The sequence below is a fragment of the Pelophylax lessonae genome, assembly GCF_965119305.1.
Source record: "Pelophylax lessonae genome assembly, chromosome: 7".
Classification (NCBI taxonomy): domain Eukaryota; kingdom Metazoa; phylum Chordata; class Amphibia; order Anura; family Ranidae; genus Pelophylax; species Pelophylax lessonae.
The window spans coordinates 66442031-66457427 of NC_138774.1; positions in this window are offsets into that span (position 1 = coordinate 66442031).

Genomic DNA, 15397 nt, shown 5'->3' on the forward strand with positions numbered 1-15397 from the left:
GGAAGAGGAGGACAGTCAGACGTGTGCCTCCCGACGCCGTGTGGGCATGGGAGAAGGACTGCTACCTCCTGTCTCCGTGTGGGCTGGGAGAGGAGGACAGTCAGATGTGTGCCTCCCGACAAGCTGTGTGAGCATGGGAGAAGACCCCCTGAAGTGATGTGCGCTAAGGAGGGTAAACAGTTGTGAAGACTTCTTAAGGTGAGGAAAAGACCTATTTCTACGTGGAAGAAATAAAGGAATGTTTGCCATGTGAAGAGACAAGCAAAGGGACATTCTCAATGTGAAGAGTAAAGGGACATGTTCAATGGACATTTGTTTATATGTGAAGAGAAAACATGGACTATTGAGTGTTCCCTGTAGGATAAGCAAGTCTGCCCAACAGTAGGTTTGGGACAGACTCTTAGGTAGGTTCCAGAGTGTGAGAAGGTAGCCTCCCACAGTGGCAAGGATTTATTTTGTGTTTTATTTTTATTTTGGATGTTTTTGCTGCATGCAGTCTGGTTAAGAAAATTGCATGAATAAACCAAACTGTTTGCAACCACTTCTCGGCTATCTCCTTGTGTAAACGCACCCCCCAAAGGGGTCATCAATACCTACCACCGAGCGAATCCCCACACAGTGTAAACTGCCTGTGAGTCAATTGCGATGTGGAAATCCACAGTGGATTCACAGGGTTCCCACATCACATATGTGTGACCCGGGACCTAAACTGAATGTCATGTGTTGTTGATATTGGTACTAATTAGATAGTCCATCCACTCCTGGAGATTTGGCTAAATTCCAAAGGTGTAAAGGGTATGCGTCTGTTGTTCAGAAAGTTTTTGCAAATGGATGGAGTCTAGAAAAACATTAATTGAGTTTACTGAAGGTTGTGTAAGAGTTGGGTCATCTTTTAAGTTTTAGAAGGAGTGGTAAAAAGTGCTAAACTCATTAGCTGTTGTGGATCCTTCACTTTCCCATTTGTAGTAAATTGAGTAAGGATGACATTTTAGCTTTAAAGGGTAAATTCACTTTAGGGGGAAAAAATAGCAATAAAGTAAAAATAATATAGCGTATACAATTGTGATATATACAGTCATATTGTAATTAAATGTTATTAAAAATTATCTTTACTTTCAATCTTCAGCACTGTCATTTTCTGAAAATGCAATATGGCTACCTGAAGGCGTTCTGTACACAGAATGTGTACAGAATGCCCCCCCCAGGGATATCATTTCCAGCATGTGTGATTGGCTCACTGATCTTCCCAGAAGTCTGCACTAAGATGCAGGTCAGATTTCAGGCATCCCCTGCAACAAAAATGTTATTTTTGGTCAGATACTCCCAATAGGAAATAACATCTAAAGGGATGCAGACTCTGCCACTTTCCTCAATAGTGCCCTGCAGCTGCAGCAGCTGATTTATAAAACCACTTTATTTATGAAACCACTTCCATTGGACTCACTTTCCCACAAGGACACAGAGAAACACACAGGGATTTCTTCAGAATAACAAAAGGCAGGACTCTGCAACAAAGGTTGTTAAAATGTACATAGATCGCCCAGAGGGGAATGTTTTTTTCTCAACAAAAGTTGAGTTAAGTACAGTGTGTCGGAGGCTAAATCTCACATCACTACCGATCAATACATCGATCATGACTGAATTTCAAAGTATAATGACTGCCTTGTTGGGTCTGGTATCTTTTATTATATTCCTGATTTATGTGAAGTTATTATGGAGGAGAAGTAAGATGCCCCCTGGTCCATTCCCACTACCCATACTGGGGAACTTTCTGCAACTGTGCTCTGATGGATTACTGCCAAGCTTAACCACTTCAATACAGGGCACTTTCATTCCCTTTCTGCCCAGGCCCAATTTTAGCTTTTAGTGCTGTTGCATTTTGAATGACAATTGCGCAGTCATGCAACACTGATCCCAAACAAATAGAGCTTTCTTTTGGTGGCATTTGATCACCACTGGGTTTTTTCTTTTTTGCTAAACAAATAAAAAAGGACCGGAAATTTTGAAAAAACAAAAGTTTTTCTTTGTTTATGTTATAAAATTTTGTTAATAAGTAAGTTTTAGCCTGCACTGACGGGCACTTATGAGGTGCCACTGATGGGCACTGATGAGGCGGCACTGATAAGGTAGCACTGATGGGCACTGATGATGAGGCATTAATATGGAGCACTGATAGGTGGCACTGATAGGCAGCACCGATGAGCACTGATAGGCGGCACTGATGAGCACTGATAGGCAGCACTGATGGGCACTGAAAGGTGGCACTGATGGGCACTGAGAGGCGGCACTGACGGGCGGCCACAGTGGGCATGCGCTCTCCTATAACAGCTGCACTGCTCCCATATCCTAAAAGGAGCGTGCATGCCCACTGTTGCTGTCGCGCATTCTCCGAAACTTGTTGTGTGCCTCCTTCCGCCCATCTCCTTAACGTCACATGCCATCACCTCGCGGCCTCCACCGCCCGCCAGCCTGCACAGAAGGCTACTGAATGCCGTCTCCACTACTGTCTACTGTTACCATCCTGAGCTCTGCTGTCTCGGTGTGGATATGCACCACAACATTGGACGTCTCTACACATGCCTTGTTCCTTACTTTAATGTAAGTTACTACTGTTTTTATCTGTTCCCAATAAATATACTTGCACTCAGAGGCGTTCTCCTCTCCCCTTTTAATGGGCACTGATTGACATCCCTAATAGGCACTGATTGGCATCTTTAACTGCTTCCTATCTGCTCACCGTCAAATGACGGCGGAGCGGTGCATCTATTCTTCTGGAATGCCGTCATTTGACGGGGGCACGCAGAGCGGCGATCGTGGCACCGATCTTGGTAAAGAGTCAATGAAATGACTCTTTACCCATGAGATTGGCTGTGTCCAATCACAGCCGGTCACATGTAAATGAGGAAGTGCCGTTATTCGGCTCTCCTCGCCTCACACTGTCAGAGTGTGAGACGAGGAGAGCCGATTAGTGGCTCCCCCTCACAGGGAAGGCAAGGACATGTAATCAGGGCACTGATCATCAGTGCCCTGATTACAGAAAATTGAAATAGAGTGCCAATCAGTGCCTACCATCAATGCCCACAGTGCCCACCATCAGTGCCAACAATCAGTGCCAATAGTGCTGCCAGTCAGTGCCCACCAGTGCCTGCTCATCCTTGTGGGCACTGATGGTGCTGCCCATCAGTGTCCATCAGTGCCACCCATCAGTGCCCATCAGTGCCACCTCTCAGTGCCCATCAGTGCCGCATATCAGTGCTCATCAGTGCCGCCTATCAGTGCCACTTATCAGTGGCCATCAGTGTGGCATATTAGTACCTCCTCATTAGTGCCACCTCATCAGTGTCCATAAGTGCCACCTCATCAGTGCAGCCGATCAGTGCCGCCTCATCAGCGCACATCAGTGAAGGAGAAAAATTATTTATTTTTAAAATGTACTCACAGAAAATAAGAAAAACTTTTTTTTTTTAATTTTCTGTCTTATTTCTTTTTTTTTGTAAGAAATAAAAAAGCCAGAGGTGATTAAATACCACCAAAAGAAAGCTCTATTTGTGTGAAAATAAATGATACAAATTTCATATGGGTACAGAGTAGCATGATTGCGCAATTGTCATTCAAAATGTGAAAGCGCTGAAAGCTGTAAATTTGCCTGGACGGGAAGGGGGTGAAAATGCACTGTATTGAAGTATTTAAAAAGCACTGATTGGCACCCATGGTGGGCACGGGTTGACATCCCTGATGGGCATGGGTTGGCATCCCTGGTGGGCACGGGTTGACATCCCTGATGGGCATGGGTTGGCATCCCTGGTGGGCTCTAGTGGGCATTATTGATGGGTCTGTAATTAAAATCATTGTGCTGATTATCAGCTGTCAGAAGACCCACCGATCGGCTCTCCTCTTCTCGCGCCTTGTCAGTGTGAACTGAGGAAAGCTGATAAATGGCACTTCCTGATTACAATGTGACCAGCTGTGGTTGGACACAGCTGATCACATGGTAGAGAGCCTACGCCATAGGCTCTTTACTGGGATCAGAAATGCAGTGTGTCAGACACACACCACACCAACGATCGCTGCTCTGTGTCAAATGACGCCCAGTCTGTATAACTTAAAGCAGAGTTCCACCCTGGTTATACTTTTTTTAATAAAAATACCCCCGGGACAGTCAGGGCTAGTACATTCCACAATTGCTAGCCTCTGATCTGTCCCGGGTTGCACTTACATTTTAGGAGAAATACTTACCTTGAAAAAGTAATGTCCAGCGCTGCCATCTCAGGTGTGGGCAGCTTAAAGCCAGCGCGATCCTCTTCTGCATCCTCTTCCTTCTTCTTCGGTCCCACGATGCACTGTACCGGCCCCGCCGTCACTTTCGGTGCGCGCGCGTCATCCCTTCTGTTTAGAAGGGAATGACGCGCGCGCACCGGAACTGACGTCGGGGCCGGTGCAGGCGCATTGATTCCTGGGAGCGATGACGTTCAGCTCCCAGGAATCATTGCAAAAGCCAGGAAGTGACGAATCGCCATGGCCGCCGAGGGGAGGAAGAAGGAAGTAAGGTAAGTATATTTTCTCTACAAGGTAAGTAAAAAAAAAAAATTGCTATTATCTATTTGTTTTTCAGGTGACCCGGAGCGAGAAGATGGAGGTAAGTGTAAATTTAGGGTGGAACACCACTTTAACCACTTTGCGGCCATCATTCTGCTATATGGTGGTTGGGAGGTGGTTAAGCTGTTGGCATTTATGCCGTAATAAACCCAAAAATAAAAATTGTATATATTGCAGCTTACCAATTCTTAGATGTGTAGTTTTCCTTTTAAGAATGTTTCCCCTTTTTTCACTAGGTGATCCAGCCAGGAAGTCTGTTTTATTAAACTAAGAATACCAAGCTGTCCAACAAACTTGGCAGTTAGAGGGTTGAAACAAACCCTTTACCATTGATAGAGGTGCTTACAATGGTCTGCTTTTATTCAATTATGTAAAACTTTGATTGCAAAAGGAAAAAAAAAATCGATTTCTGTAACAGTTTAAAAAAGTTTTAGCTGGAGTCCAGCTTTAATCTGTTTGTCAAGTCTATCTAAATCTGCTAGTGCATCTCACACTGCCCTCTCCCCAGACTGACAATGCTCCTGTCCACAGGTGTCTCGGTTGTCCCTCCATCCAAAGTAGAGCACTCTGAAGACCCATACACACGATGCGAAAATCGTAAGGAAAATTTCGTCCGACGAACAATCTGCCGATTTTCAGATTGTTAGTATAGTGCTTTCGACAGCCGATTACAAATTTTCGGAAGACAAAATCTGGATGTGCAGGCTATAAACCTTTTATTGTACGTCAACACAACGTCCAATTTTCCTTTAATTAGTACAATTTTCATCCTGAATTCTGTCGTGTGAGAATTTTTCTATGAAAGTAACCTCTTCACTTTCCATATGAGACTAGCATGCAACAAAAAACGGACAAATAATCTGAACGTGTGTACGAGGCTTTAAACCGGAAGTGTTTTATTGGCTAATTCCTTGGCTATACTTATTAACCATTTACGCCGCAGTTTTACATAGCTACTTTGACGGTAAATACCGGGGTTATGGCAGTAGATAGCTGCCATAATCTCTGTATTTTTTTACAGGGCGGGTGGTCCTTTTTCACATGAAAGTGGTCCCAGCGGCTGATTCTCCACCGGATCACTTTTATGCGCGGTGGGAAAGGTGCTCCCCCCTCTCGCCGCTTTCCGGTCATTTTGCCCGCTTACTGGAGCCCTCTGTAGCGGGGAAAACAATCCAGTCCTTTCCCATCCTAGGCAGGAAGTCGAGTGAAGGCAAGCTGGCTCCCATATGACTCTATGGCCTTGGAGGACCAGAGCAACGTCATACGTCGCTTCCTCCCAACGGCCTTAAAGGGCCCATTTTTTTCATGATGAAAATAAAATAAATTTTTTTTTTTTTTTTTTTGCTTGTTAGAGTAGATGTGAGATCTGAAGTCTTTTTGACCCCAGATCTCACATTAAAGAGGACCTGTCCTGCTTATTTATATTACAAGAGATGTTTATATTCCTTGTAAAAGGAATAAAAGTAATCAAAAACATTTTTTTAAAGGGACAGTATAAAAAAAAAAAATAAGACAAAAAAAAAAAATAAAACACCCTGTCCCTCCGAGCTTGCGCGCAGAAGCAAATGCATATGCAAGTTGCGCTCACATATGTAAACGGTGTTCAAACCACACATGTGAGGTATCGCCATGGTTGTTAGTGCGAGAACAATAATTCTAGCCCTAGACCTCCTCTGTAACTCTAAACTGCTAACCTGTAGAAACTTTTAAAGCATTGCCTACAGAGATTTTTAAGTATCAATGTTTGTCGCCATTCCAAGAGCATGCGCAATTTTGAAGCATGACATGTTGGGTATCTATTTACTTGGTTTCGCATTATAGAAAACAAAATTGGGCTAACTTTACTGTTTTCTTATTTTTTCATTTAAAAAAGTATATTTTTCCCAAAAAATTGCATTTGTAAGGTTCTAAGTTTGGGGGTTCTAAGTAATTTTCTAGCAAAAAATACAGATTTTTATCTTGTAAACAACAAGTGTCAGAAATAGGCCTGGTCTAAGTAAGGTTAAGTAGTTAAATTATTTTATTTTTACTTGAGTATTTATAGCCTTATTGGCTTGTATATTCAATTTTGGGGCTATACTCCGTTTATATGCCTTATGAGCATTCTTTAGGCTGAAGCGGTTAGTATCCTTTAGATTGTTTTTACTTTTGCTTTTAGAAATATCATTAGAGATGTTCTATTACTTATTGACAGTATTGAGGGGAATATAAAGATAGATATTGTGTTTCCATAGATACTGTGGCATAGAAGCATGGCCCTCAGAGACCTAAACCATCACAGGTGCATGGACAGACCACGTTATGGTTTCCACAGTGGATTTTGCTATTTTCTGAAGTAGCTATTTATCAGATAATATATCTATATGTGTTGAAGATACATGAGCTGATGAGTAGGAAACATTCAGATCCATGCTGGCACCTTCATATGTCAAGCAAGTCACATTTATACAAAATGTCATCCAGAGACGGTTTGCAAATCCTTTTGTTTAGTGGTAGTGTTGAGGTATGGATCTGAAATAAAGTTAAAATCCCTTCCCAGCAATATCAAGCCTTGTTGGCCTTCACAATTTTTTAAAACACTTTTAGAAGAGAGCCGACCTGTTTCATAGCTGTATATATATATATATATATATATATATATATATACATAGCACAATTCCCAGCAGTTTGCTGGACATGGGTCCCCCTGGGTCACCGGGTGCAAAAAAAGTACCTTTGTGCATGTTTCTCCAAGTGTGAGCACTGAGACAATGACCAGTCCAGTATCTTTGGGTTTTTGTATTTATTTTGTAACTTGGATAGGGGAAGGGATGAGTGGGATACTTCTTTGGCTTAACTATGTACAACTTAGCGGAGACACTTGAAAAATGCTGATTGGCGCTGACTTGACGCTGGCAGGATGCCGGTCAACGCCATTTAATGCTGGTTAATGCTAGCCTGATGCCTGTTAACACTAAACTGACTTTTGACTGCTTTCCTGACTAAAAGAGTCCTCTTCAAGCTCCATCAGGCACTCCTTGCCGAGTTATCTATCTGTATATACTGCTGCACTGCTGAACACTTCAGGGCCAGCACTGGCGCCCCCTTTTTCTCTCACTTCTCTTCAGGGTTTAGACACAGGCACCCCCTTTCTCTAAACCTCTCTACTGGTTAACTGGCTCCTGGATCTCTTTGATCTCCTGGAGTGGTCCCTTATCCTAGGCAGACCCCTGGGCAGTTTCAAGTACTCACAACACTGTTTTTCCTGGAAACTTCTGCCCAGCAGCTCCACTCGGGCCACAGCACTCTGGATCCCTTTCTGCAGCCCAGCTCAACCTCCAGTCCTCTAGGCCAACTGCCCAGGACACACTTGCTTCCTCTGACAGGAGGAGTGACAGCCATCAGCCTCCTCCTGGGACTCTGCTTCCCGCCAAAGACGCTCTGGCATGTCCTCCCCTCAGACTTATACCCCATCCCAGGGTGTATTGCAGCAGACTCCACCCTCTGGGGTAGATACAAGCCCTGGTGTGCTATTGGCTAGGTTTTCTCCACTGTCCAATAAGAGCCCTCATTGGACACAGTGGGGAGACTCCCCAGACTCAACAGACACACCTGGAAACACCTAACAGCCTAGCTGAATGATCAGGCCCCCCTGATAAGCAGACACGGCTACAATATACTTTTCCTAGCATCTACCCAGCAGGGTGCTACACACACACACATATATATATATATATATATATATATATACAGTGGGTACGGAAAGTATTCAGACCCCCTTAACTTTTTCACTCTGTTATATTGCAGCCATTTGCTAAAATCAAGTTCATTCTTCTTCCTCATGAATGTACACATAGCACCCCATACTGACAGAAAAACACAGAATTGTTGACATTGTTGCAGATTTATTAAAAAAGAAAAACTGAAATATCACATGGTCCTAAGTATTCAGACCCTTTGCTCAGTATTTAGTAGAAGCCCCCTTTTGATCTAATACAGCCAGGAGTCTTTTTGGGAAAGATGCAACAAGTCTTTCACACCTGGATTTGGGGATACTCTGCCATTCCTCCTTGCAGATCCTCTCCAGTTCTGTCAGGTTGGATGGTAAACATTGGTGGACAGCCATTTTTAGGTCTCTCCAGAGATGCTCAATTGGGTTTAAGTCAGGGCTCTGGCTGGGCCATTCAAGAACAGTCACAGAGTTGTTGTGAAGCCACTCCTTCGTTATTTTAGCTGTGTGCTTAGGGTCATTGTCTTGTTGGAAGGTAAACCTTCGGCCCAGTCTGAGGTCCAGAGCACTCTGGAGAAGGTTTTTGTCCAGGATATCCCTGTACTTGGCCGCATTCATCTTTCCCTCGATTGCAACCAGTCGTCCTGTCCCTGCAGCTGAAAAACACCCCCACAGCATGATGCTGCCACCACCATGCTTCACTGTTGGGACTGTATTGGACAGGTGATGAGCAGTGCCTGGTTTTCTCCACACATACCGCTTAGAATTAAGGCCAAAAAGTTCTATTTTGGTCTCATCAGACCAGAGAATCTTATTTCTCACCATCTTGGAGTCCTTCAGGTGTTTTTTTAGCAAACTCCATGCGGGCTTTCATGTGTCTTACACTGAGGAGAGGCTTCCGTCGGGCCACTCTGCCATAAAGCCCCGACTGGTGGAGGGCTGCAGTGATGGTTGACTTTCTACAACTTTCTCCCATCTCCTGACTGCATCTCTGGAGCTCAGCCACAGTGATCTTTGGGTTCTTCTTTACCTCTCTCACCAAGGCTCTTCTTCCCCGATAGCTCAGTTTGGCCGGACGGCCAGCTCTAGGAAGGGTTCTGGTCGTCCCAAACGTCTTCCATTTGAGGATTATGGAGGCCACTGTGCTCTTAGGAACCTTAAGTGCAGCAGAAATCTTTTTGTAACTTTGGCCAGATCTGTGCCTTGCCACAATTCTGTCTCTGAGCTCTTCAGGCAGTTCCTTTGACCTCATGATTCTCATTTGCTCTGACATGCATTGTGATCTGGAAGGTCTTATATAGACAGGTGTGTGGCTTTCCTAATCAAGTCCAATCAGTATAATCAAACACAGCTGGACTCAAATGAAGGTGTAGAACCATCTCAAGGATGATCAGAAGAAATGGAAAGCACCTGAGTTAAATATATGAGTGTCACAGCATAGGGTCTGAATACTTAGGACCATGTGATATTTCAGTTTTTCTTTTTTAATAAATCTGCAACAATGTCAACAATTCTGTGTTTTTCTGTCAGTATGGGGTGCTATGTGTTCATTCATGAGGAAGAAGAATGAACTTAAATGATTTTAGCAAATGGCTGCAATATAACAAAGAGTGAAAAATTTAAGGGGGTCTGAATACTTTCCGTACCCACTGTATATATATATATATACACAATGCTAAAGAAAATTAAAGGAATACTTTGAAAACACATCAGATCTTAATGGGGGAAAATAGCATGCTGGATAGGGTTGATCAAACTTTTCAAAAGTTCGGTTCGGCCAGAACACCCGAGCTTCCCGAAAGTTCGACCCGGATTTCAGAACCCCATTGAAATCAATGGGACCCGAACTTCAGTAATCAAAAAACACAATTTTGAAGCCCTAAAACCCAATAAATGCCCCTAAAAAGTGCCTAGGGTTCTGGGTCATGCCCCAGGGACTATTAATCACACAAAAAAAAGTTCTTAAAAATTTTCATTTTTTAAGAGAGCCAATTATTGAAAAAATTATTGGGAAAAAAAAAGAGATTTCTTTTGATTTAGTGTCTGGGTGGTCTAAAAAGTGTACCTGTGAAGTTTCAGCTCTGTAGCATGTCCAGAACCAGAAAAAAAGATTGTTTCTTAGAATTGCAATAGAACAGGATAGTGGCTTCTCTACTTTTACACCCGGCTTTTTGTTGCAGGCGTTTATAGGGCTTTTTTGTGGACAACTTTGGATGCAGGCATAACATCAGAACTTCTGTGTAGGGGTATATACACACACACACATGTATGTATATATACACATACACATATATAGGTGTGAAAGTAGCAGAACCCTATGCTTGCGCTAATTAAATAATTAACATGCATATGGCTTCGCTCCTATCACACCTATGTGTGTGTATGTGTATAAATACATATAAGTGTGTGTGTGTGTATATATACCTCTATACAGAAGTTCAGATGTTATGCCTGCCTCCAAAGACCCCCAAAAAATGCCCAAAAAAAACACCTGCAACAACACACCTGGGCGTTTTTGTAGCAGGCATTTTTTTGGGCATTTTTTGGGCGTCTTTGGAGGCAGGCATAACATCAGAACTTCTGTGTAGGGGTATATATATACACACACACACACACACATGTATGTATATATACACATACACATATATAGGTGTGAAAGTAGCAGAACCCTATGCTTGCGCTAATTAAATAATTAACATGAATAGGACTTTGCTCCTATAACACCTATATGTGTGTATGTGTATAAATACATATAAGTGTGTGTGTATATATACCCCTATACAGAAGTTCTGATGTTATGACTGCCTCCAAAGACGCCAATAAAATAGAAAAAAAACGCCTGCTACAAAAACGCCCAGGTGTGTTGTTGCAGGCGTTTTTTTTTGGGCATTTTTTGGGGTTCTTTGGAGGCAGGCATAACATCTGAACTTCTGTATAGGGGTATATATATATATACACACATACTTATATGTATTTATACACATACACACATATAGGTGTGATAGGAGCGAAGCCATATGCATGTTAATTATTTAATTAGCGCAAGCATAGGGTTCTGCTACTTTCACACCTATATATGTGTATGTGTATATATACATACATGTGTGTGTGTATATATACCCCTACACAGAAGTTCTGATGTCATGCCTGCCTCCAAACACATCCACAAAAAAGCCCAATAAAACGCCTGCAACAAAAAGCCGGGTGTGACAGGGTCGAAGCCACTATCATGTTCTATAGCAATTCTAATAGAAACAATTTTTTTTCTATGGCTTTCTATGGCAGTCACCCTGACATGGAAGGGTTTGGTCACCCTGCCACAGCAGTCAGAATCAGTTAACCCTACACTACACTACGGTCCCCTGACACTTAACACTTTCCCTACAGAAACTAGATTATTAAATCTAACTATAGTGGAAAATAGTACCCTAACTACACACTAGATACCCCTTTCCTCACACTAATAATTTCTAAATGACACTTTGAAGCAGGAGTAACAGAACTGTTTCCACTCTCTTCCACGTCCCTGTATTACAATGCTAGAGATTTGGTGGGGCTATCTTATATACTGGGGGGCGTATTCACTAATGATTGGCCTCTGGACCCCCTAGTCACTCCAATCACATTCCTAGCATTCTCCTGCCCCCTCAATTGGCTTTTACTGATGGTTCTGGTCCAATCACGGGCTTTTAAAGCCCAGTTCCTGTCCCATTGCATTTTGGTCGGTTCTGGTTGCCGAATTCCGAACTTTTTCCGCAAAAAGTTCGGAATTCGGCCGAATTTCGAACAGTCAATGTTCGGGTCGAACCGATGGTCGACTCGAACCGTTCGATCATCCCTAATGCTGGATATCTATATTGATATGGACTGGGTAATGTGTTGGGAGCGAAAGGATGCCACAATCATTTAATGAAAATGATTAACCTACAGGACAGAACTTAAAGTGGTTGTTAAGCCACTATGTTATCTTTACATCAACCTGTATCCTAGTTCCTGTGCTTTATAAAAAAAAGCCTATTTTTATCCGTTTTCACAGCGCCCATCGGCGCTCACGTGACTCCCGGCTCTCTCCTCTCCCAGTCTGACATATCCAGTGGACAGGGCCCTAAAACTTCCTCTGACGTCAGCCAGGGAGGCAGGGAGGAAAGGAGGAGAGAGCCAGGAGTCACTGTGAAAACAGGTAGAAATCTGCTTTTTTTTTTAAATAAAGCACAGGAACTAGATTACAGGTTGCTATATAACAGAGGGGATGGTGTAAAGATAACATAGTTTTGTAACAGAGGGGAGGGGCGGCGCTAGTGAGAGCAGACAGGCAGGAAGGGGAGGGGGGAGGAGGACAGAGGGAGACAGAGGAAAGCTGCAGATAGCAGCTCTCCTCTGTCTCCCTCTGTTGTTTTCCATTCATAGGTCAATACATAGTTTAATTTTCCCTCCTTTCTTTTTGACAATGACAAGGTTGGAAGCCATGGGGAGGAATCAATGGGTTCTATAATCTTCTCTTACAGGTTTTTGTTTTTTTTTGCAGCTCTTCCTTGACTAATACCCAAACTGCTAAGGGGAGCCTGCACAGGGACTGCATTACTGGAACTATCTGAGGGTTCAGAGTTGGATTATGAGAAAGTTGCTATGCACAACATAATCAAGTAAAGACCTTCAGGTATCTTTCTTTCCAGGCACCATTATTTTGACTCCAACTGTTGTAATAGTTGTAAAAGTATGCCTGGCCTGTATAAGCAGATATAATCACCATGGACAGCCTTTATCAGATAGCTGAACTCACCAAAACACTTATTTTTCCATCCACAAGATATTTATTGACTACAGCAGTTACAGCATACAACAGGATGTGGTAGATGATTGAAAGACGATATTTGAAGGTCAAAACATGTTAATGTATTCCTGGATGCGAGCAGATTGCATCAAAGGCTTAGAAAAGTGGCCATCTTCATCCCCACAAGCACAATGTGAAAAAGAAAGAAGAAGTACATCACAGGTGGGAGGGAACAGGAGGGAACACAGAAGGGAAAGACAGAAAGGGCAAGTGCAATCATCAAAATAACCACAAGACTGCAGTATAATAACCAATTATATAGAAGTCAAATAATAATTAAAATTAGCTATATAAATTCTCACACAACATGTGTAACAGCACACTCCCTGTTTGGTATTGTAAATACCACAATGTTACATCATAACGGTAGTTATGCAAATGCAAATAAACCATCTGACCTGTTCTGCCACTGCCCAATTTCTATGAAGAAGAGGGCTTTAGCTTTATTCTTGTAGAGCAAACTTCTCTTAAGGCTACGTTCACATGTTAGCGTAGTGGACTGCGGGCAGAATCACCACGGTTCTGCCCGCGATCCAGAAATCATTGCAAATTGCGGGACGCCTGTGCGTTGCCGTTGATTTGCAATGGCACCCCAAACGCTGTGCGATGTTGCAACGATTTCCGCCTGCCGAATCGCAGTAACATCGCGCAAACAAAATCGCGGGTCGCATGACGCCCAAAAAAGGTACAAGAGCTTCTTTGGGGCATAATGCGACCCGCGATTTTGTTTGCACGATGTTACCGCGATTCGGCAGGCGGAAATCGCGGCAACATCGCACAGTGTTTGGGGTGCCATTGCAAATCAACGACAACGCACAGGCGTTCCGCAATTTGCAATGATTTCCGGTCCGCTGCGCTAACATGTGAAAGTAGCCTTAGCTTTTAGATCTGTTGTGGATGCTACTTTCCCTAGTCAATTTAGGCCTGTTAGCACTGGATGAATAAAAATCAGGTGTCACTGCTAAACTGCCTAAAAAGCCTTTTTTTCAAGTAGAAATAAATCAGATTGCTGCTGTAAAAACACAAACAGCTTAAAAGCAAATCCCAAGCATGTAATTTAAAGGATTGGTGTTTTTCCATGTGGCCTGTGAAAGTTGCAATAAAAGAACCTACCAACTGTAGTACGGTATTTAAAAAAAACATTTTTATTTTGTTAAATGTTCTCCATGTCCAGCTCCCCGTGTCCTTATTTGTCAATAGTTTGCCTGCACCCGGGCCAAAAATCAGACAGAATTGTTTGGTTCAACAGGAACCAGCCAACTTTCAGCACGTGTACAGTTGTCTGTTCTCATGGCCAGCTTCTATCGAACGGGCATGCTGGAAAACCAGCATCTGGTCCACATCTGATCAGCACTGGCAGCGAATGGCCAATCTGTAAAGAACGCGTAGGCACACCAGGGGTGATCGCCACACTAACATCACTTGTGTTATTATGGGGATCTCTCTGTTTATTTCCTTCTGCCCACTGAGTCAAATGAAAAAAAGAGATTGTCCCCTTTAGACTTCAATGTGGTTTGCTCCTAAAGGCCCGTACACACGTACTGATTGTCGGCCGTAAATATTCGGCCGACGACCGATCAGCCGATTGTAGGCTTGTTAGTATGATGCTTCCGACAGTCGACAGCGCATTTTCGGCCGAACAGAATCTGTTATGCAGGCATTAAAATTTTTGTATGCCGACACCAGAACGGCCGATTGTTCGCCAGTCAGTACAGAATTCGGCCGACAATCAGCAGATTTGCAAGACTGGGCATGCTCAGAGAAGAAAAAACACAGGGAAAGTTAACCATCACATGACATCACTTCTACAGTCGGCTGTTGTTGGCCGACAAAATTCGTGTGCAGTCTTTTGGCACTTTTCAGCGGACAGGACATCCCTGGACAAAAGATGGCCGATCGGTTGGCCGACGATCGGTACGTGTGTACGGGGCATTAGTTTGGGTTTTGCAAGTTTCAGACAGGTTTCAATGAACCCCCAGCAAATCGAACCCAGGCAGATATGCCCATCACTACTCCCCGTAGCACCCTAGAGCCATGTTCAAACTTTAAGATGCCAACTGTTTTAAACATTTTGATTGGTTGAAATACCATAAACGGTTCTGAAAGCACTTTGATAAAAGAAGCAACATTTTAAGTGGGTTTTCTCAGCAGCTTCCTACTGTCTGTAACAGACCTTTGTTGGTGAAGGTTTAATCCAGGTCACGTTAAAGCTAGTAGTTTGTCATGTTCAACTGGGATTGTTCTTTATTGTTGGCATCATT